The following is a 25,034-nucleotide window of genomic DNA, read 5'->3' on the forward strand; positions in this document are numbered from 1 at the left end:
AGCAAGAGAACACACTCCCCCATTCCCCACCACATGCAATAACTATATTAGAGCCAGGGATCATTCAATGAAACTGACCAGCAGGAACAGGAGGAAATACTTCTTCAGATAGTCCATAGTCTATGGAATTTTCTGCCACCAGCTGTGGTGACAGGCACCAACTCAGATGGCTTTAAAAGGGGATTAGACAAACTCATAGAGGACAAGTCTATCAAGCTCCTTGGCTTCCAGAAATATGTCCCCCGAGAGTCATTCAGCCCTTGGAGGCATATTCCTGGAAGTCAAAGAACACTTTTGGAGAGAGGCAAAAATTGCTCCCCTGTCCCATGGCGTGTGTGCTTTGCTGCTTAACAAGCCTACAGCTGAGCTTGGAGCAGTCCTCACTACAAGGGTACAGCTCTTGCTCTGCCCTCCTAACATTGTGCTGGATGTCTATCATTGTGAGAGAAGAAGTAACCAACAAGTTATTGTTTTCTTGAGCAGATTATCCAGGTGTTTAATTGGGTATTTATGTAGTCTGCTGAACAGAAATTAAGTCTCTATATACTCCTTATGAATATCCTGGATAAAAAGGATATCAGTTGTTAAAGTGATTATACCAAAACCTACTTATTTTTAAGATTATTATTATTCTATATCTCTGGGTATATTTTGTGGAAGTGGCAAAAGATACTGATAGCCTTTTGAAGTATAAGAAGTCAAAAGTTAGGATATCTTCTCTTCATAAAAGCTATAAAGGAGGCTGTAATGGGCAGCCAGCCAACAATTATAGGGTTAACTGCATTAAGTGGTTTTCTTTGATTGACTGTAGACCCTAGGTCATGACCCAATCGGTTAACAAGCTGGGTGGGACTAAAGGGTCCCCCAGGGTCTGCTGGGAAGAAGAAGATGTGCCCAGGTGAGAGTCCTGCCAGGTTCTTTCAGGGTGAGTTTTGCAAATCCCTGGGGGTCAGGGATCACAGAGTTGTTCCCACCTAGTTTTTAGTGAGGTCCAAGGGAAGGAAGCTGCCCTGGCTTCAGAAGGTTAGACTTAGGGGAAAGTGTTTTAGTAAGACTTGTGTTAGCAGTTATTTTCTTGTGTGCGCGCATGTCTTTGCAATACCCATCAATCAACTTTAACTTACAGCAACAACAGCCTAGTAATGGTTAAGTCAGGTACTGCCTACAAACACCTGGGCTATGGGAAAAATTCTTGTAATCACTAAGAAGCTAACCTTATTTGCAACAGCTATGCTTGGAATCCTGATTTTTGTAGTGAATCAATAGATTGTTTTCTTTGTTTACAAACCCTCTCAGAGTGTTTGACTGACTCTGGGAGAGGGGGGAAGCCTCTAGTTCACACAACTCTGGGAGAGGGGGGAAGCCTCTAGTTCACACGACCCCACCACCAGCACCAAAAGGACCACATATCCTGCTATTTTCCGACTTAAACATATATAAACATATATAAAGCCCCTGGTGGCGCAGTGGTAAAACTGCCGCCCTGTAATCAGAAGGTTACAAGTTCAATCCTGACCAGGGGCTCAAGGTTGACTCAGCCTTCCATCCTTCCGAGGTCGGTAAAATGAGTACCCAGAATGTTGGGGGCAATATGCTAAAATCATTGTAAACCGCTTAGAGAGCTTCCAGCTATACAGCGGTATATAAATGTAAGTGCTATTGCTATAGCTATAAAGAGGAACCACATTTTTATATTTGTCTGCCAGCAATATAAAGAGTGGACTGAAAAGTTACCGTTCCCTTTCAGTCAGAAAAAACCCTGCTACCTAAGGAGTGGTTGGTGGCAACAATACAATCTACCAGAGATTTTAGTTAATTTTAAACCCAGCCAGCCCACAGGGCTCAGGGAGGAATGTCCCAGCAGCAGCCTTCTCCCAGGTGGGCTGGTGTGGTTCTTTACATTAGCAGAATTTCCAAATTTGCTATTATGTTGTCACCTACTTAAAAATGATTGCCCAGTAGCTTAATACATCTGACAAACTGGTATGATACTTTTTTGAACAAGAATGCTTGGAAATTCCAATAAATTCAATACTATGAGTAGTAACTAATATTTTGTTAAACCAAATGCAGTCATCTTTACTGTATTGAATACATGCAACAGATTCAGGAAGAACATATGTCTGGGAGTTTTAGTGTTTTATTTTCTTTTGTACAACAGATGCAGTCTGGTGACACTGAGGAAGCCTTATATTACTGCTAGATTCACTGATACAATATTATGAGTGAGGGTCAGTACCCAGTTAAATAGAGGGTAGCAGTCCAGCTTGTTTGGCCTGCCACAGCCATGGTGCTCTGGGTGTCTTGGCAACACATTGCCAAACTAACCCTAGTTTTCCTCCCAACAGCAAAGTTGGGGGAGGTGCAAGGATCAATGCACTCATCTCTTACCCCCAAAATGGAAAGCTAGGGTTCATGCTTACTAGATGGTGATGCCAGTCACCACAGTTAAGTGTGGCAAGCAGAATTGTGGAAGTCTGGCCAACAGTAATTAACAGCAGCATGATTTGAAAAGATACACAGAAATATTATATCATTGGTGGGAATGCTTAAAGCCCAGTGCCAATTTTATGCATTGCTGGTGAAACTGAAAAAATCCATCACTTTTGGAATGAGATAATGTAGTCCGTGGGATAATGGTTAAACTTCACAAGCTAATCCACTAAATATTTTGCTAGGTCATTTAAAGGGCTGTGCTCATCTGGAAAACAGAAGTCTTATAGGTAACTTATTAAGTGCAGCTAAGACCATGATTGCCTCTGAGTTATGCCATTTAAAACTCCCTTCAGTTAAATGGCATATTGCCTTGATGGTCAAATTAACTATATGTGCACATTCTCAATGTGGCATTATCCATTGAGCTCTTTTTGGTCAAATTTGGGCCCCTTTTAAAGATACACCATTTCTAACTATAGTCCATGTTTGCTATCAGAATGAGGAGTTGTATCAATATGCATATAAAATTTTGTAAATACATATTATATCTAATGTTTTGTGTATGGTTTTTGTATCACTGAAAATTCCCTTTTCATTTTCAAGTATATAATTTCACCAGCAGTTTCTTGCATCATGTGAAGCTACTTTCTATTGAGTCATACCATTGGTCCATCTAGGTCAGTGTTGCCTACGCTGTCTAGCAGAGATTTCCCAGCGTTTCAGAAAGGGGCATTTCCCAGACTGATTACGGAAGCCCAGGTAGGTGCCTGGGACCTTTAGCATGCAAAGCATGGGCTCTACCACCAAGCGGTCAACCCCCATGCCCAACACAGAGCATGACAGCATATATTTGAACAAGAATAGCAGATCCACAAGACCCAAACCTGAGCTGCACCATCAGAACTCTCATAAGATGCTAGCTAGAGCCATGGCTCCAAAGAAATAGACACCGAGCTTTTTTGTCCTCGAAGGCATGCTGCTCAACAGAGAGCAGGACATCAGGTGGAAACATAAATGCTGCCTGCAATTTACAAGTGCAGCTTCTTTATCAATACCTTATTAAGACTTCCAGATGAATGTTTTACCCTTAAAACTCATATCACACCAAACTCCCCTTCATCATAGTCACCATGCTTCAGGTCCTAAATCTAACATCATGAAGGCTGACACCAGATCAGCCTTCTCACTGTAAGAAGAAGCAGCAGCAGCATCTGTTTCAGTCTGAAGTTTGAGGAGCGCAGACAAAACACATTGGCCTGAGATGAATCACTGATGCTATTATCTGATTGCAACATTTAATCTCAGAGTGGGAAACAATGCAAACTGACATGCTAACAAACCATTCAGATTGTGTGCTCTTCCCCTTATCACTGAAGAGGCAGTCACAGCTTTTCTAACCAAACACTGAGCATGCCACAGAAATGTATTCATCAGCACTTAAGACTGCAGAAAAATAGGGAGCCAAGGCAGGTTTCCCTTTAAGACAAGAAGCTTTCTTTCCCTTCCCCAATGCAGTTCTTGTTAGGATAATCTCATTTGAGAGGACTGAGTTGATACACATTTATATGCCAGGTTGCTTTAAAAACATCATCCATCTTCAGCATTAATGCTAGTGTAAGCAGGTAATTTAAGCTTTTCATGCATCTAAAAAGTACCATATCTACCAGAATTGAAGATGACTCTGAATTCAAGGCAACCTCCTTAAAGATACAAGTTATATTGTATTTACCTGAAATAAAGAGAACTGTGAATTTAAGACAGCCCCCTGATTTCTAACATTAAAGAACTTGGGAGGAAACTCGTCTTGGATTAAGATAAATACAGTATATATAAATAGATGGGCATTTTTCTTCAAGGCTGTACACGTCACAAAACCTTGAGCTGCTGGTGTCCATGCAAAGCATCTACAACAACCTCAGATTCATGTTTTGGCAATATCCTGGAAGCAAAGAACCAACAACCTGAGGGTCCATTTCCACCTCTGTAGGAAAAGGTGGAGTAGAAAGTGTATTGCACCTTACACAGAGGTGTTCTTACCCCTGGACTTCGGGGCTGAAGTCCGGGGCATCCACATACCCTGGGGGGGCCCCAATCCTTTTGTCTGTCCTGGGTGGTGTGGTTTGTGCCCTCAAGATCCTACGTGATGCGTAACTTGCAGCGGAGGCGGAGGACCTCCAAAGGCCTCTAGGTTCAGGCTCCAAAATTACTTAGGTGCACCTTACCAATAAAGAGATCAGAGCTTAATCAACACCCTGAGAAGGCTGCAAAATCTTCATCTCCATGCAGTCTTCCACCCAAACATATTTGTCCACTATCAACAGGGAATTTAGGTGTGAGGGGTGGGAATTATCCTATTGGCTTCCTACTGGCATCAACACCACTCAAATTACTATGGCAAATATGTAGCACCATCAGCACATAATTAAACTGTGGGAAGAGCTTACTAAAATTGTAGTGAAACTATGCTAAGGAGACTTTTGGCATCTTAAAGGCAACATACAATGCACAAAGGGTTATTCTCAGTTGGAAGATAGAGGTATGTATGCACATCACCACACACATTTGTATACCATCTTTCAAAGCACGTTATGTAACACTTCTTAAAAGCACATGCACACAGGAAAAAGTTATATATAAATGCAGTCAAGAGGCCATGAAATACAAAAGATATACATCTTCATGAATTCTGCTTCAGTGGTTTCAAGATGAAGTCACCCTTTGAAATTTCTTTGTTGAAACTTCAACAAGTTTCAGATCAGGAGCAGAAAGGAGCAGGCAAAAGACTGAAGTGTTCTCTCGCCGATTCCAAGTACTGCCATGTTGTGTGTCAGATTTGTGCCCCTTTTGTTTTTGCATAGAGACTGACCCATTAGTCCTATGTGGACAGGAGAAGGGCCGTATCAGCAGGTGACTGTATATCATGTTGAAGGCTGAGGAGCTGAATGCACCCCAATAATGTTATTAGGTCCTGCAATGTGTCGGCTAGATGAAAATGGGGTCAGAATTGTTCACTTGGTAAATACCAGAGACTGTTACAGATGTTCTCTTGAAACTCTGTTGATTACACACACACTCACTCACACACACACACACAAAAGAGGGGCAGAGAACCCTGCTGTGGGCTGTGTGTTCCAAGGATCTTGTGGTGCAGTATTAGTGGTCAGTGAAATGCCAACATTAGGGACTTACTAGGGCTGCTGCGCACGTGGCAGGCAGCCCCAACAGTGTTTCCAATTGAAGTAGAGTGCTGAGCAACTGTGCAGGTGCCATTTGCAATAGCTGCACAATTGCCCTGTTGCACACCACCATGGGGGACCACCTGTCATGTGTGCAGCAGCTCCCATAGGCGCCTAACATTCCACATTCTGCTGCATGGAATGCTGGCCACTGCATTTTAGATGTTGCCAAGACCACATAACTTTGTGGAGATTGAGACAGGCAGCAGAGTCTTGATAGGAAGAGAAAGGGATTGTAGGAATATATGTTTTGTTAAGTAACACAGAACCTTCTAGGTGCTCCCAAATCTGGAAATATCCCAGAACAGTGATCGCTAACCACGTTCCTTTCAGTAGAAAGAAATGGAGGGGAGCAAGTGCATTTATTTGTGAGGAGAGTCAACATCATCATAACGAACCACCAAAAACTATAACTCACCATTTTACACATCAAGTTCCTCTCTGGGTCTCTACTTCTGTTTTTCATTTCCAGTGTGTTCACACACAATCTGTTGACAGCAAACTCCTTTCTCAGTTGGGTCCCAAGACACATTTCCCATTCATAACTAAGCGCAAAGTCTCAGATTAGGTTCAACAAATATGATCTCCTATCCTTCTCCATTTCATTTGTTCCCCCCTGCCTGCCACACCCTTCTTCCTCCTATCTGCACAGGTGAGTTACAAGTCTCCCCATTCTCCAGGATGGATAAAAGGCTTGTTGAATAAGCACTCATAAAAAAAGGAAGTTACAAGATCTATAACAGGATTTGGGGGAATAGAGAAGTCTGAAGTGATGGGTTTAACAGCAGTTGCCATTTGAAGGTTGCTGGATGGAACCATAGCATGCAATTCACCATAAAGCCACCTGTTAGCATTAGAGTTGACAACCCTCCAGAACTAGTCTAGACCAGGGATTCTCACTGCTGAAGTCCAATAATATCTGGGGACCCAACCTTGAGAATTCCTGGTCTAGACTACATTCTAGGAATCAGCATAAATATCCAGGTGACTACTGAAAACAGTCCTGGTTATCTTAATGACCTGGTGTTGCGAAACAAAATTGGAGGGTGGGCATGGAGAGGAAGCCTCCAATAACAGCTTCAGATCTGACGATCGTAATTAAACTGCAAGACACCAACAAGAGTCATGTACTACTGTACACATTCCAAAATTCTGCATAGCCAGAGTACTTCACGCTTCGGAGCTTGTTTACACTGCATATTACCACAGTTTGTTAGCAAGTGCTCGCTCTCTCGCGCTCTCTCTCTCTCTCTCTCTCTCTCTCTCTCACACACACACACACACACACACACACACTCAAGACTTGTGTGACTGTTCTATCTGACGATCTACTGCTAAACGAACACCAAAGGAAAAAAGAAAACCCTAATCACCACTTTGAGCAAGCTGCATAAACACACTGGGGTGGGGGAGAATCACACACCAGGCAGCTTTGTCTATTTAGCAGGGACTGTCTCCATTGTCTGGTGTCTGTCCCTCTATTAAGCAGGAACACTGTTCTTGGTTTTGCCTCTCACTGAGATATTGACCCAAATCTGAACACAGATTACCACCAGAAAACAATACAGTGGGGGTGTTGGGTTATTTTCAGCTGAGAATTGTGTGTGTGGGGGGGGGGTGATGGGGGAAATCAAGAGCATTGTACCTCTCTTTTCTGCTCAAACTTACTCTGTTCCTCCAGAGAGCAGGACTCTCCAGAGAGCAGGCAATGGGCTGATATAGGAAGGAAGCAGATTCAGGCTATGCATTGAGAGGAACTTCCTAAGTGCAAGAGATGTTAGACAGTGGAACAGTCTGTCTAGTGCAGTGATGGGCTCTCCTTGTCCAGACAGAGATTAGGGGGCCATCTATCACACTGCTGTAGCAGATTCTTGCACTGAGCAGGGCATTGGACTAGAAGACTCCCCAAGGTCCCTTGCAACTAGAAGGAAGGATTCTATGAATCCTTCCTCTACCTGCTACTGCTGTTCACAATCTTCCTCTTCCAGGCCGGCAGGCCCCCTCCTCCATCAAAGCCTGTCTGGTTTTGAAGCTTGACTAGGAGAAACACGAACTGAGAGAGGAGCTGCAGGAGGAAAGTGACAAGCCGAGGCAACAACTGTGACTCCCCACTGGAGATGCACACACACACTTTATTGCTGTTGGGTGACAACCTATATTCCAAACTACATGTTTACTGCCATTATGTGTCATTTCATCTTTAATAGTGATCTGGTTGTGGTTTCCCCAGGGAGACTTGCCTGGTGTCCACTCCAATGTCCTCCTTTCAATATCAGATGGACACGTTTTTATTCTCCAAGGCTTTTTAAATTGTTTAAACTACTGTTTTCATCATTGTTTTGACTAGTAGAGTTTGCTTTAAGTCAAGAACCAGGCATACACTGTACCTGGCTTAAGAAAATATATCAGCTCTGTACCTGGATAGCCCAAAACGGTACCAAACTCAGGAGAATTCCACATTTTGGATAAACCATACAAGTTTTCTTATCTTGTATAGTTTATTTTGCTTCGTCATAGGAAAGAGAGGATTATGCAAAGTACTGAGACCCTACCTCTGTTCAAGTATTTGCTAAGCCAATTTCAAAATAAGACTGATCAGCAGCAACTCTTATGTAAACAGATTTGCAAGAACTATTCCATGGAAGATTCCCCCTAGAGAATAGTGTCATTTGTCCAAATGCCCCAAAGCAGATTATGGGGATCGGCTGGGATACAAGAGTTATATGTGAACACGCCCTCAATAACAGCTTCTAAAGAGAATTTAAGAAACATGCATGGAAACTGGTTTGTGAAAAAGTAAAACCAGAATTAGTTAGAAAAGTGTTTTGTTTTTTTTTAATTGCTGAAGGGGAAACACAGCATGTTACTCCCCACAAGAAGTTACCCAAGTCATGTTTTGAAAGATTTACCTCTAATATGGAACTTCCAGGTCACATCTCATTCTGCAACGCTGTAAAACTAGTAAGAACTGATATAGCAAGCTTTTGCCCAGCTCTGCAGGGCAAATACACAGGCAGGCTGCAGGCCATAGAATAATGTACATGAAGTACAGCCCTTTCTACATTGCATTCCCAGTGCACACAAGTGTTCCTATCAAAAAAGCAACTCCAACTCCTGACAGTCAGCACTACAGTCAGTGGACCAGTCACACTACTGACAAGAAAAGAAGCAGGACATCAAGTTTTTAAGAGCACCCATTAAATTTGCAAGGGTGGTGGTGTTTGGTGAGTTGACACCACTAGTGACAGGATTAAAGTGTTCCAGAAAAGCACAGTTCTTCCAACACCCACAACAGAATCCCATGAAGATCTACAAAGACAACAGTTACTTGTAATGCAGTGTTAAATCAAGAGGACAGGGAACAGATGCCATGCAATCAGTGTTCCCTCTAACATGCAATCAGTGTTCCCTCTAACAGGGATTCCCAGATGTTGTTGACTACAACTCTCAAAATCCCCAGCTGCAATGACTTTTGCATGGGGATTCTGGGAGTTGTAGTCAACAACATCTGGGAAACCCTGTAAGAGGGAACACTGCATTCAATCAGTCTTAACAGCCACAGCTCAGAGTGAGTACACAAATGAGAATATGTAGAGATGAAGGAAGGAAAGAGTTGAGGAGGTATCAGTAGGCTGAAAGTTAACTTCTGCACATCAGAAAATGTTGATATATGCTTATCAGCATAAGCAGATATAAACAAGCTGAGTACATACTGTACATGTTTGAATTGCTGGGACTTTTCAAGTTTGAGATAGAGGTGTCATGTTTAAAATCTAACAGCAAGACCCCCTTTGTCCTGTGGAGTCTGAAAGCACCACATAAGCCATTGCAAAAGCATCCACTGCTTCCAAGACCAATTTCCTTGCCTCCAAGTTACCGGCAGATCAAATTAGGCATTGTTTAAAAACAAAAAAACAAAAACCTAGCAGCATCAGTTAAGGATGAAAGTTTTGAAAGCCAGGTAAATTATTCCGTATGCTAAACTGTCCTGGAGAAAGATCTCTTTAGAAGATCCTCCTTTTGCAAAACTGTACTTCCTCAAGGATAATTGTTATAAGCTTCTTTCTTTATGGCCATGCATGATAAGATTTAGTATTTTAATGTAGAGAAATCTGGGGACTTCCCCACCCACAGAAGAAATGAAGTAATTTCTCAGTATGCTGAAAATATTTCTCAGAGCTTACCCCAACAGCATATTTTGTGCCAGGCCAAAATCCCCTCCTCCTCCTGTTTTACATAGTCCTTCTAGCTTACACAGCCATCTCCCAGGGAGAAAAAGAACACACTTAACTGAAGCTACCTTTACATGTCTTGGCTAAAAGATGGACATTAGCATTCTGCCCAACACTTAGGGCACTTCCATATCCCAGCAAGTGTCTTCTCTGTAGTGCCAGTCATGTTTCAAAATAGCACTTAGTCCCATTTTGTGGCACTCAATTAAAGCCTGGCTGTTCAGAAAAGCATCTTCATACTGGCCAAGGAAAACTGAATATGGTTCTTTTCTGCCAATAGTCTTTCGATGTTTTTATAGCTGTGTTCTAGAGTAGTTCAATCTAGAACTAGGGGATCTCCACAATTAAACTTTCTGCTTGCCCAACCTTGAATTGGTTCCAAGTTTTTGTGGGACGCTTCACAAGAGGCTACTACTACTACTACAAATATTAAAATACCACTTTTCAACAAAGATTCCAAAAGTGATTTACAAAGATAGATAGGATAGTTGCACCCAAGCTTTCTGAACTCCAGCCTCATCCCAACCACCAATAACTCTTGCTTGGTGAGGAGCCTCCAGTCTAGATGCAACAAACTATTGAATTCAGCCTCTGTCCCAGAGACATTGTGGTCCTTCCACAATCCTTAACCTATGCTTTCTACACATCTCCTGAATAATGGACTGGCAACAGAAAGGGTAGATTAAGCATTACATACCGAAAAATGATGGAAGAGCATGGTCTTACAAAGAAGCACACGCGTAGCACACGCGTAACAACGATCAGGCAAGGGGAGACAGTTGTCTAGGGGCCCCACTGTCTGGAGGGGCCCCCCAGAGGCACCTCACATGACTCCCCATTGCCCCCTGCCCAGCCCCAAGGCCCCTCAGCCACTTGCCCTGTTCGCCGTCTCTCCAGCTTGTTCTCCTGGCCGGCAATCCAGGCAGCAGACAAGCTGCAAAGAGCTCCTTTTCTCCCGCCTCTCAGCTGATCGGCGGGTGGGCGGGGCTTCCATGGAGGCCTCCGTGTAGGCCTCTGTGAAGCCTGAACTCGAGTAGGGCCCAAGCCAGCCAGGAAGGAGGCGGCAGCCAGAGTGGCCACCACTGGTCTCTGCAGCAGAAGACCCCTTGCTGCCCTGCCCAACCCAGCCCAGCATTTGCCAAGTAGAGTGTGAACTCCTTTTTGTGGTTACCTTTCCCGCCCCCCCTCCATATATAGGGATCTGCTTGCCTTAGGGCTTTGATATGGGGGGGAGGGACTGAGAAGTCTCTGAATATTTATTTTAAAACAGCTTGGAAAATTTGCTGGCTTAAAAAAGATCTATCTAAAAAGTCCTATAAGTGGCTTGTTTCATGGCAGAAAATTACAAAAACTATTGGAACAAACAGTATTATATTTATTTTATTCATTCATTCATTTATAAATACACTTATGTTCAAGTTGTTTTGCAACCCAGAAGGTCTGAGTGAGAACTGTGAAGCATGTGTGGTGCTTTTATTTTATTTTTCTTGTGTGTGAACTGCTCCCCAATAACTTGCAGGGACTTCAGGGTAAATCTGGCCAACATGTGAATGCAGCACCTCCATTCCAGAGGAGAGGTGTGTTCAAGGGCTTTAAAAGCCTCCTGTGAAAAACCTCCTGGAATCAAACTTGACTGAATTTGTTCAGAATTCTGAGAAAACAAACATAGGCTCACCCTGCATGGTTGAAAGTCTCCTTTGCTAATCTGCAGCGAGGGGGCCATTTTAATAATTTGTCTTTCTAGTGTGTTCTAGGCATTAAAAGTAGCACAGATGTATAGTACTCAATGTATATCACTATATATTGTGACATCTGCGTGTGTGTATTCAGTGAAATGTATTTCCAGGCACCATACTTATTTTGGAATATCAGACTTAAATCCTTGGGGGCCTGGGATGTGCGGAGGCCCTGGACTTTGAGTGGGGGGGGGCCCATTTTAAAATCTCGTCTCTGGGCCCACTCCAACCTTGCTAAGCCCCTGCAAAGAAGAGGGTCTGCCATCCAGATTCAAGTGGGGGAGGGGAGTTTATAAGATCCCCAAGGTGGTAAACAGTGTAAAAACAAACCCTTCTTTCAAATCAAAAGTATAAAACATAAGCCAACAACAACTCTGAAGTAAAAGAGAGAGAAAGCACGCATGTACATGCACGCGAGAGAGAGCGCGTGTGCGCAAAAAGCAAGAGCAATAAATGAACAGCAGATCAGTCCAACCTAATTGAAGGCCTTCTGGAAGATGGGTGGTTTCTCCACTTTCCTGAAGGTCACACGAGGACTAGTTCAAGGTTGACAAATCCCAGGCACCAGGGGCCCATGGCACCTAGACTAGGATATTCAGAGGTAGTTATTAAATAAAATATTTATTTGTCCTGGGCGGTCCTGTTTCTCTTTCAAGTATGTTACTTATAAAAGGAATAAAGAGAAGCTCACTTATCCTCCCTCTCAACAATGTCCATCACCAACTCTGTCTGGCTCCTAAATCCAAGAAAAAACTGTCAAAGTCTGGACTAATATACATGGTATATCAGTAACCCAAGGACCTTTAGCTTAGGATGAGAGTATTAAATTCTAATTCACACTCTAAAAAGTATGCAAATTGCTATTTAAGTTCCTCATCTTACACTTTCCCAAGCCAAGCCTCCCTGGTTTCCCTCCTTGCTCCGTCTCTCTATCTCGCTCCTCTCAAAGCCTGCACCCTCTCCCTCAAACAAGCGAAGCCTCCTACTCCAGCCTTTCCCTCTTTCTTTCCCCCTCTCCCTTCTGATCAAAGTGTCTGATCAAAACATCTTATCTAAAATTATGAGAAAAACTTCTCTAATTTTTTTTTCTTACAAGTGCTCCATGTTTAGTGTGATGATTTGGCAAAGGTGGAAAGGGAGAACAATGCATTTTATTATGCATTTCGTACAGATTGTCTTGTATTTATTTTATTAGAATGAATTTGAATTCAATTTATTTCATATTAATTTAAACTAATCTTGGCCTGCCAGAATGTCAAAAGTTAAATTTTGATTAAATTCATTTTTAATTAGTTTCACTTTAATTTGATTTAATTTAATTGATTGATTTTAAGTGTTACTTTAATAATCAGCACCCTAAGAATTTACCTCAGCCTCCATGAACCAAGTCACGGTCGGTTTTGGCCCACCAGGTCATTTGAGTTGTGCAGGCCTGCTGTAAACGATAAAAGTAAAGGCTTAAAATATAGCCAAGAACATACTTTACATAGAAATGTGGGGGCGGGTGGAGAGGATTGCAAGAGGATGTGTTCTTGCACTCTGAAATGGGAGCATGTAAGTTGCTGACAATGCTTTGCACTGTCAAGGGCCATTTGAAATGTGAAGGTTAACATTACACCTGAACAAAAGCTGGTTGCAACATCAAAATAATATGCACATCTAGAGAGATGCTATTGTTTTGTGTTTCTTCTTCAGCCACTGGCTGTGATTTTAATTGTGCTGTAGGATCTTAATTAGAGCCAGCGTGGTATAGTGGTTAGAGTGCTGGACTAGGACTGGGGAGACCCGAGTTCAAATTCAGCCATGATACTTGCTGGGTGACTCTGGGCCAGTCACTTCTCTCTCAGCCAAACCTACCTCACAGGGTTAGGAAACATAGGAACATAGGAAACTGCCATATACTGAGTCAAACCATTGGTCTATCTAGCTCAGTATTGTCTTCACAGACTGGCAGCGGCTTCTCCAAGGTTGCAGGCAGGAATCTCTCTCAGCCCTATCTTGGAGATGCCAGGGAGGGAACTTGGGAGCCTTCTGCTCTAACCAGAGCAGCTTCATCCCCTGAGGGGAATATCTTGCAGTGCTCACACATCAAGTCTCCCATTCAGATGCAACCAGGGCAGACCCTGCTTAGCTATGGGGACAAGTCATGCTTGCTACCACAAGACCAGCTCTCCTCCCTTGAGTTGTTGTGAAGAGAAACTTAAGTATGTAGTACACTGCTCTGGGCTCCTTGGATGAAGAGCAGGATATAAATGTAAAAACAATAATAATATTAGCACATGGAGAGATTTCACAAAGCTGCTTCATTAGGTGCCGGGGGGGGGGGGGGGCAGGCTTGGCAGACCAGGTCTTTTTGCATGCAATGAGAATGGTCAGCCTTACAATGTCAGCCAACATTAATAATAAGGGGGGGGAGTTGAGAACAGTCTATTAGTTATCTGAAAGATGGGTGTCGGATGTTTGGACGGGGGTGGTGGTGGTGGTGGTGCAATTTCAGTGCTTGCCCAAGGCGCTATTTTCCCTAGATACACCTCTGTCCATGTGGAAACTGCTGCATCTCAGCCATTTTACACAGATCTGCACCAGATCTGGATGGGTGGTCACTTATCTAGATGATGTCTGCAAATGTTCAGGCAGATTGGACAGACATGACTAACAGAATTTCAGGACTTATAATGGCAGAATGTTGAAAAATCCTCATCTTTACTATACTGGCACTACTGCGCTTGTATAATAGTCACTCTGCAGAACACTCTCCAACATATTGCACTGTGTCCATTCTTGTGCCATAGAAGTTCTTTGGGTATACCAAGAACTATATATTACATGTTCTGTCAAGGCCTTTAAGCATAGCAGAGAGAGCCTTTAAATATTCATGGTCCTCTTAGCACCTATACCTGCTCAGGTGCTAATGTTCTCTCTTACAGCCTTATTCTTATAATCTGCATATAGACCTCTTGGCCTCTGTCTGGACTTCTAGAAAACAGATGAGAGCCTACAGTCTGACCTATGGCTCAAACATACATACATACATACATATATTTATAGGCCGCCAGAAAGAGAAGGCTGCAGCTGGAGGGAATGAGGAAACCAGCAGGAGGCAGGAGAAACCGCATGTGGCGGGGGAGAGAAGTGGGCCGGGCAGGCATCAGAGATACCTGCTAGAAGACAGAGTCAGGGAGAAGAGGCTGAAGGGGAGGAGAGTTGAACTACGGGTGCAGACGCTATACGCCCAGTCAGCTAGTTCAACCCTACTTGCTGAATGATAATTTTCCCAACTACAAGAAGGAGGGAAAGCACACAGTCTAGTTAGCAATGACACAGAGGAGACAGTTCTAACACCACACAGGAATTATTCTGGCCCACTTTGTCATTCTGAACCTTGTGTGAGTCACACATAATGGGTGTGTAGAACCAACAATTGAGCTTCTATTAAGTTAGAGCTGCAGAGTTTACTACATGTTCCATTTTTATTCAGTTTGGAGGCCATGTGTTAGCAGATACCCATGCTTCTGAAGCCCTAGTATGGCACTGTCAACTTATCAAGAAGGGTGGCTTATAGTATGATCAGGCTTGATCACGGACTAAAAGGTTATCACTTTGCCCAGCCCTGACACATTCAACCACATCTTTAATATCAACTCTTGGGGAATTTTTTATATTAGACACACTATCAATAGTTACAGAATATTAATGTTCTATTACCTTTCCCCCTGTGCAATGTTGCTTTTTACAAGTGCCCCCTTCAAATCCCAGTACAAAAAAGGACAGATTTATATTTATTTAACATATTTTTATACCCACACAGCTTCCCCTAGTTTGTTCCAAGTGAAGGATGGTCACTCACAAGGTTCCTGTAATACAGCAATTGTGAATCTTTGATTTACAAGAACCTACAGAAATGTAGGCAGTGAATAACTATTGGTCAACGATTGTAAGCTGGGATGCACCCTAGCCTAGTACAAACTAAGGAAGAGGGAGGCTTCTTTATTATGTTTCTTGCATACTTCTCTAGTGACATTCAGCACAGGCAACAACTGAAATGGTCATTGGCTCAGTATCCTACCCTCAGTAGTTAGCACTGAGTTGAACAACCCAGCAGTTCTGGGCTGTTCCCAGGAATATACATAAATTATGAACTGGCCTTATGCCAAGTCAAACCATCTAGTCTAGTCCCATCTATTCCCACTGGCAACAGTTCTCTAAAGTCATTAGCAGAGGACTTTCCCATCCCAACTCCCCAAAATCCTTTTAATTGGAGATGCCAGATGAATGTGCTGTATCCCAATTGAAACACTTAGCACCAATATAGTGCTTTGAATGTTCAAATCACTTAACTCCCCTTCTCTTGTTGCAGTCTTTACAATAGACATTGCTAGTATCCTCCTACTGCAAAAGGGAGGCTGAGAGAGGCTTGCCTAGCGCAAGTGAACAGTACAGCTGACATTCAAACTATAGACCTTCCAATTTGTAGTTCAGGCTGCAGTCCTATGTATCCTTACATGACAGGAAGCCCCACTGAATACACTGGGATTTATTTCTAAGTAAATATGCGTGCAACTGTACAGTCAGACTCCTAGCCACTCTGTTATATCTGAGGCTTTGTATGTTTTGTGTTTCTTGGGCAAGCTCCTTTGCTGAAACTACTTCCATGGCACTGGCATGCTCAGGAAACCTATTTATTCACTATACTGGAGAAGGTTGCTTCTCCAGGATACACCTTTCCAGCCAGAAGGCTTCTGAAAACACGAGCCATTTCCCAGACCTGCCAGAAGCACAAGCCTTTTAAAACTATTCAGCCCTCTTAAATTGTACACCTCCTGATACAACCATAGAGCCAAGCTATATGAAGCCAAATCCAGGACTCTGATGAATGCTCAAGATTTTGGCATGTGAAAAATCAATCATGAATCATTTCAAGATGCAAAGCACTTTGAAAAACAGCAGGATGGGCATGCCACAGAAATAGTTAGGCCAGGGCTGCACAGCTCCAGCCCTCTACCTGTTTTTGGACTGCAGCTCTCATCATCCCTAGTCAGTGTGCAATAGTGAGGGTTGATGGGAGTTGTAGTCCAAAAACTACAGGGAAGACAAAGCTGCACAGGTTTGGCTGTGTTTACATGGTACAGGGGCATTGTTTTGGTTGTTTCCCGTTCCCTGCAGTAGACATCTTGCAGATCTATTTTTCCCCATGGGATGTCAATTGCCGGCTGCAAAGCTGGTAGAAAATAAGCATGTGTACTAGCTTAGTGCCATAAGAAAGAAGCAACTTATATTGTTTATATGGTGCAGTGTATTGAATCTTAAAATAGCAGACTCCACATATGTGCATCCATGAACTGCCACTTTTCTACATGGATGGACTCCCTTCAGCTTCACAGAGCAATATTATGGCTCAGTATTAAGGCAAATTATGGCTCATACAGGAGTACGAGAGAGCGAGAGAGCGCGCACACATCAGCCATGAATACAGTTGGCATAACAATGGCGGGAATAAAATAAAAGGAAATGCCTCCTGGAAGGGTGACAGTTTGTGCAGAAAGGAATTTCCACATCCAGGATACAATCCAAGTAGATATAATGCCAGTGACTAGATAGAAGGTATTTTAAAAACTAATGGCACCCAAACTAGAAAAGCAATAATGGTCAAGTTTAAAACCATGACCATGAGCTGCTTCAAATGATGCAAGGAGCTTGTGCTAGCCCAGTGGAATTTTTGACTTCACACTGAACAGCCAACTGTCCCAAGCTATATGTAACAAACTGCTTTTCAAATTCCCTCTTTCAAAAGCAGTTTGCCATGCAGCAAATGAGGCAGGAAAGAGAAGAGAACTGTACTAGATTTGTGGTTCTTTGGATCCTGGCCTTCTTCTATACTTAAGTCTGAGGGAAGTAACAAAAGGAAAAACATATATTGCAAGATTTAAAGAACTGCCTAAAAAATCTCAAACTTTTTCAAAGACACTAGCCAAAAAGGTCTCTCGCTGCTTTTATTCAGCAAGCAAACACACACTTCCACATGCATGTCTTAAGAGCTGGCCCAAGTGGGTATGAGAAAGGGGACGAGCTCACTATTCAGGCACTGGAGTCTTCATGCTGCTTAATCCTCCCAATAATGCATTTTTTACAGATGCATGTATTTGATGCACATATTCCATATATGGAGATAGAAGAAGGCAGTGGCGCACCTAGGTAATTTTTGCGTCTGGACCTGAAGGACTTCTGAGCTCCCCGTCCCCCACCATGAGGCCCTCCCGCCACGAGCCCCCCCCCTTAAAGAATTTTTATAGAAACCCTGCATCTGCATTTTGGGGGTCCCCATCCTGGGGAGCCTCTCCAGAAGCCTGCCACTCCCCACCACTGCTCCGCTCCTTGCCATTTTAGGACACTTTTTGCCATGTGCACAGCCACCCCATGGTGGTGGTGGCAGGCGCAGTGGCTGATGGGCCTGTGTGACTGATGGGCCTGTCCGTCTGGGCCTTGAGCACACCTGCTTTAGCACTCCAAATGACTCAATGTATCAACATACATAGCAGAGAATGATCTCCAAATCAGTCCTAACTTGAAAATCCATTGGGGGAATGCTGCTGGAGGGACAGGAAACTATCAGGTTGGGAGAAAACATGCAACACAAGGAACAGCAGAAATATTTCCAAGTTCACCTTTCAAGTGTCCAAGAAACAGTGGAGGGATTGCTTATCTTCTCTGCAATACATTCAGAGGTTCCCCCAGCTTTGGTAGCATAGCTAACAAAGCACTCTGTTCTTATACTGCCCACTGAGCAAGCTAGGCACGCTCAAGGCCTGGATGGACAGGCCCACCAGCCAGGGGCGTAGCTTCATCCCTCTCTCTGGCAGCCCCCCCAGAATGAGGGAGACAATGAATATAATAGAGGGGGATGGAGGTAGAGGGTCCGTGTTCTTTGAACCCTTTCGCTCAATTATAGCTATGCCCCTGCCACCAGCCACTGTGCCCACCACCTCAAACATGGGGGAGGCCTGCTCGGCTCACCATTCACCCACACACATGGTGGCAGTGGCAAAAACGGCAAGGAGTAGTGTGGCGAGGTGGGTGCAGGGCAGAGGTGGTGGCAGGCTTCTGGGGAGCCCCCCCCAGGACATTTGGAGCCCTCCCAAGACAGGAGGCTACAGACCAGAGCCCCAAGGTCTGTGGCAAAGATCACCTCTGGAAGAGGGCTTTGCATGAGGAATCAGCATAAGGTTAATATTCTCTGTTTAAAGGATACCTTTGTGCCTTTTTATAGACAGTCAATGATGTGCAACTTTTAAGAGGTATTTGTTTACTGGAAGTATTGAACTCATTTTCCTGCACACTATCAGGTCTATAAGACAGCTAACAATAGAAGTTAATGGGCAATAGGCATTACCTTTTAAAAAAATCTAATGGTAAGCAACAACAGAGAGAATATTAACCTTATGCTGATTCCTCATGCAAAGCCCTCTTCTATCTCCAGATATGGAATATGTGAGCATGTGTGTCGGAACACCGCCATATCTGGGCAAGCCAACTGGACAGTCTGCAGCTCCTGCCTTTTCCTCATGGCAGAAGTAATGATGTTAGTTGTCCACTCTTCAGGCCTTTAATGCTACTCAGAACTTTTGTAATCCACCCTGAGTTCCAGGCTGATTAGGACAAGATATTAATCTAAACACCACTCACTCAGTCAATACTCCTCGTAAGTTTATCCAATTCAGCTCTCAAATGAATGTGGCTTTTGTTCTAGTGAGTGTTCTGGGAAAGATATTTGTGAATTTGATTCTCCTGGGAGTTAAGCCTTCTCCTGACCTAAAACTGCCTTCATTTAGGGATAGGCTCCCCCCACCCAGGCCCATTTGTGCCTGTTTCACATTTTTGTTCAGGACTTTACAGAGAAGAATGCATCACCTGCCAAGAGTAAGACTGTGTTTACCACGTGGAAACTAATCTAAAAGAAGAATATACTGAATACATTCATGAGCTTCAAGCAGATTCTGAACATCCCCTACTTGTTAGAGGGCACAATCAATAAGAGAATTAGTGTGGTCATCAAGCTTCCAAGAAGATATCAGAACAATTGGGAGGCAAAAATGCAGAATTAATGTTACCAAAGAACAGTTGGCAGCTGAGCTGTTCACTCCCATACCAACCAAGACACTGTCTCATTATGAAAGTTGCACTTACAGTCACATTCCCCTCCAAGTTCTCATTTCTTAATGAAAGCTCCACTTTTAGCTTTTACAGAAACTCATGGCACCTTCATGGTAGCAAGCATCCTACTGCCTCTACAGTAATTGAAACTAGGGGGAAGTGATAGATGGAATCTGGCTATTGCTAACATGTACCCCTGTCCATAATTATGCACATCTCCCCACCTAAGCATTTGATAAGTCCCCTCTCATTTTACTCAACATAGTAAAATGCATGCACGCCCCTAAACCTAACAACTCATATCTTCAAATCCCAAAACATATTTTTCTCCCCCAAGTGTCACTCTGGAATTTACGGTCTCCTTACATAATGAACTCAAGTGGTTTACAGCCCAAAAGCATTTGATTATATTTCAAATTAAGCAAAAGATTGAGTCATGGCAGGGTGGGTGGAGGTAGAACAAGGTAATAATCTTCAGGGAAGGTCCAGACTAATAGGAGAAGACAAAGAATGTGGAATCTATGCAAAACATTTGTGACAAGGCAAGGTCTATATAGTACTTGATAATATCTTAAGAAGAGATAGCTCTATGGAGACAGGTTGGCTAATGCAATACAAATCCAGGGTATTTCTGTATTTTTACCTCCAACACAATGACCTCATTCACAAGGCTGAGTTCCACATTAATCTTCATTGCAAACACATTGCAAAAAGCCACTCTATGGTGAGAAAGAGGATGAGAAACCTAGCTATCTCCACATGGTAAAGCACCTCTCCATCACGTAACCGCTTTGCCAGACTGGTGTATTAAAATACAGGGGGAGGTTTACAATAGAGTCAAATACTATCAAGTTACTTTATTTTACCTATGTCTCCACCTTTCAAGGGCCACATTATGTTACTCTTTCCAGCCTAATAACTAATTTCCATGAAGTAAACAGTGTACTCACTCCCAAACAACAAAGAGCGACACGGGGGTTAAGACCCCAAAGTGCACACACTGGAAGTCTCTGCAAGCATCTACTTCCTGAGACATGTAAAGAAGGAAGAACAAAATACGTGTTTCCCCTTCACAACTGGTGCTTGTGTGCTTTACCTCCCACCCTGCTACTCCCATTTCTCTATTTATATGTATGACACAGCCTGGAGATCCCATTTTTCCCCCTCTCAAAGGCCCAGGCTGAAATCCACACAGCTGCTTGCACCCACTACAATTGCTGACATTTTAGCATCAGCTTCTATATTAACTGTTTTCTTAGATACTCCCCACGCCCCCAAACTGATTTTGCAACATCAAAAACAAAGCTAGAAGAGGAAGGTGGAAACTTAAGTACAGTCTGCAGGCTCTAATTAGGGCTGCGGGTAGGCTGCGATTCTGCAGAAACACAGAATGTGGTCTTGATAACGAAGTTCAGTTTCCAGAGACACACACTCTCCATCTCTCGCTCTGTCTCGCGCTCTCTCTTTGTAAAAGCCGGTTTCTAGCCCTCATAGTTGTGAAAATCAGTTTGATTTTGCAGGCCAAATAAGTGCCCGCAGAGTTCTTTGCCTCTCCCCGAGATTAGCAGAACTAAACAGAATTGCAAAATAAGAGAAGTTTTGCACATTTGGTTAACATATATGATGCATGCAGGTCACATAGTTCTCCTCCCTTTCCGCGGAAAGCAGAGTATAGGTACGCCTTCACGGCGACTAAGCTGACCGAAGACTACAAAAGCGGAGAAAGAAGCAGGGAACCCCGGCCAACTGAGCAAAGAGACACCTCTCTTAAAAGTGGCGATTCTCTTGTGTTTAGCAGGGGGAGAGCAACTGGCTCTATCCATCCCCAGCACAGCATCCCTCTAGTGGCTGTTGCTGGTGTCTACCTTATGTTTCTTGTTTCTGGGGACAGGGGAGCATCTTATTTATGTATTATTTATTTTTCTCTGTAAACAGCTTTGAGAATTTGGTTGAAGAGCGGTATATAAATATTAGTAGCGATAGCAGATTGCTCGCACAACATCCGGGGGTGCTGCGACTGTGGCCACCGCCTCCTCCGACAGGACCTCTAATGCACGATTGGCAGCATCCGAGTGACACCGCCGCGTCCCCACACAAGCAAGCCACGGCGGCGCTGACCCGGCGCAAAGGCAACGGGCGCTTTCAGGGCATCTTCGAGCGGACAGCGACGCCACACAAACAGCATGCCCCCCCCCCCCGCGGAGCGCAGCGCCTTGTTTTGAAGCAGCAGAGCCCTGCCTGCGCCTCAACAGCCCGGCGGCCGCTCCCACCCCCGAGACCGCAGCCTTCTTCCTCTGCAGTCAGCGGCAGGCTCCGCGGCTCACCCTCACAGCAGCCTTAGTTTCTCCCTTCTGGCCCGAGCATGGGCAACCGCCGCCGCAAAGCCCGCCGACCTACCTGCTGCTCGGCACCTTCTCCCCGAGCCCCGCACTCTCGGCCCATTCTCAGCGGCAACGCAGCAGCAGCAGCAGTTTGCAGCCCGCTCGCCGGCGTTCAAGTCCTCCCAGGTGCGACTCCCCGACTACTCTCGAAACTTTCCATCGCTCTGCCAGCCGGCGAGAGAAACGACAGCAGCAGCGCTGAGCTGAGAGCAGCTTCCCTGGGGCGGGGGAAGGGGCGGGAGGAAACCTCTCCAGGCCACGCCCACACTCCGGGAGTTGTGTCTCGGTCTGCGAAAGAAGTGGGCTGTCTTAAAGTTAAGTTGATTGCGCTTTCGTGTGAGCGATTAGAACCCGACTGGTGGCCTACCGGGCCCTTCCTCTATCCTCACGTCCCCACCACCACCACTTCCTTCCGTCTTTCACGTTTGGTTTCAAAGCCTCAGTGGATGTAATCCCTTAATCACTTGTTCGCTAGAAATCCAGCCGGTTCGGGGTGCAATCCTGTTGCCTGAGAACCCTTGGGCAGGGACCAGTTATCTTGAGTATTGTGAAGCAGCAGCACCATGTGCAAAGGTGGTGGCACTACTATGTTGATAACAACAAGTGAGTCATCCTTTATTCATTGACTTGCTCTTGCATTGGAGTGCCGAGAACCCTTGGCTCAAGTGGTTTAAATGGCTTAAATGGGAAAACCATCTCTCTAGAGAACTTTACAATAGACTAGAATTTTCTGTCATAGATTGTTTGATACCTACATTCTCAAATGGTGGGGTACGTCCCCAAGGCAAGGGCAGGACAGGTGGGGTGAGCAAGAAGCATGAAATTGCAGAGAGGAGAGGATCCTGTGGCAGGATCCTTAGGTGAAAAGGTAGGTGTGTAAATTAAATCTTCTTCCTGGACGTGTGTGTAGATAGATAACTAAAAAGATGGACACACCCTTTCTCCAGGAACTATTCTAGAGTAAGATCACATATATTGCTATGTGCTAGCCACTTCCCCATGTTGCCTTTCCAAACAGGTACAATATATGTGTGGATATCACAACCTTGTGGACATGGTTGGTCAAATGGGTCTCTGTCCAACCCAATCACTCAAATGAAAATCAGTTATTTTCACATCTTATTTTTGTTTGCTATAAGTGCCAGTCCATACATGCACAGTCACCTTTCGCTGATTGCAACATCAAATGCCCACATGAAAAAGTGACTGCAAGTTAATCATGGAGGAATTTCCTATCCCTTGAGCCTAATATGGGTTTTTGCCCCCATATTAGACTGGGAACTCTCTCCCATCCTCAAATCAGAGTAGGCTAGTCATTTGCTGGTCATTGAACCTTGCAAATTAGCAGTGTGTGAGTCTCCAGCTAAAGCTGGGACTCTGCTTTCTCGACTGTGGTGGCAGGAAAATCAAACTCTGCCTAGAGCATCAAAAGCCACAGGGCTGGCCCTGTTTGGAGTGCATCAGTGTGTGGGAAGGGCTTCCAAGCATGCTCTGTACTGCATGCAAGTACAGCATCTTCACTTTCTATAACACGTGACACTTCAAAGACAATCCTTTTTCATGGAGACGTACATATAGCCAGCTGAAAGTCATCGTGTAATCAAGGAATGAGATTTACATTATGTGCATGTGTGTGTGACCCAGATAACTTAATCCAAATTTAGTTATTTGATAAGTCTAACTGAGATTTGGTGGGATGACTCCAATATAGTAATATAAAAACTAAAGGATATAAGGTGTACCTATTCTTTTGTTCAAAAAGAATAGGTACAACAGATATGGAGGGCAAGTTGCATTATGGGTAAAAAAATATGTACACCTGCACAAAGATCTGGAACAGTATGGTAGCCCAGTGGAAAGCGTCTGCATAAAACTAAATGATGTAGGAAATAAAAACAACATTGTCATTAGAATCTTCTACAGACTGCCATATCAAGGAGGGATATGGGCAATACTTTCCTGAAACAAAATGCAGATGTTTCAAGAAAGTAAGTAGTAGTAATATCGGAAAACTAGACTTCAGCTGCCCTGGTATCTGCTAGGAGACAAACTTTGCTAAGCATATAATCTCCAAGAAATTCCTGACATGGCTTGCTGTGATACCATCCACTTTTAGGAGACAGAGGAAGGAAAAAGGAATATCCTTGACTCGGTCCTATCCAATAGTTGGCCAATGAGATTGTAGTAATGGAAATTTTGGGGAAAGCAACCATGTAATGCTGGGATTTTGATCTTATCAAAAGCCAAAGGTGAATGCAGTAAACATGTGCCTTGGATGTTAGGAAACCAGATTTTAATAAGCTCAGAAAGGCACTAGGTCGCTTTCCGTGGCAAGGAACAAATGAGGAAAGAAGTCCAGATGGGTGAGAAATCCTGAAGAAGGAGTTAGTAAAGGCAGGGTCACAAACAGTTTTGGTGAGAGAGAGAAATGTAAGGCATCTGAGAAAAATGAAAGGCATCTGAAAAGGCATATGTGGCTGCATAAAAAGCTTAGTCATGAGCTGAAAATAAACAAGTTGTTCTAGTAAGAACTAATCTGCCTACTTTCCAAATTGGGCCAGATAGGTTCCCACTTGCACCTGAAATGTTCATGTGTCCACTATCTTGAATCAGGGTGGATGACATAATTACCAACTACACCCTTGAGCCATCTGTATGTAGACCCCTGCTAATTGAGCAAAGAGGCACCTTTTTAAAGTGGTGATTCTCTTTATTTAGTAGGGGGAGAGCAACTGGCCCTATCCAACCCCAGCACAGCATCCCTCCAGTGGCTGTTGCTGGTGTCTTTCTTATGTTTCTTTTTTAGACTATCAGCCCTTTGGGGACAGGCAGCCATTTAATAAATTAATTTATGTAATGTAAACC

At 43.8% G+C, this 25,034-nt stretch overlaps 1 protein-coding gene across 8 annotated transcripts in view; it reads right to left on the reverse strand.

Moving 5' to 3' along the window:
* The window catches only part of PIK3R5 (phosphoinositide-3-kinase regulatory subunit 5), a 98,021-nt gene extending 75,530 nt beyond the window's left edge, over positions 1–22,491 (reverse strand). For 5 of the 8 annotated variants that reach the window (XM_053303107.1, XM_053303108.1, XM_053303106.1 and 2 more), the window contains exon 1: positions 22,186–22,490. The gene's annotated coding sequence lies outside the window, so the exon portion shown is untranslated. Of the gene's footprint in view, positions 1–10,601; positions 10,865–22,185 lie in introns of those variants that run through there. The other 3 variants (XM_053303104.1, XM_053303109.1, XM_053303103.1) reach the window with 3 other exon arrangements.
* Between the last annotated feature and the right edge of the window lie 2,543 nt (positions 22,492–25,034).

The sequence above is a fragment of the Hemicordylus capensis genome, chromosome 2 (genome assembly GCF_027244095.1).
Source record: "Hemicordylus capensis ecotype Gifberg chromosome 2, rHemCap1.1.pri, whole genome shotgun sequence".
NCBI classification, from domain to species: Eukaryota; Metazoa; Chordata; class Lepidosauria; order Squamata; family Cordylidae; genus Hemicordylus; species Hemicordylus capensis.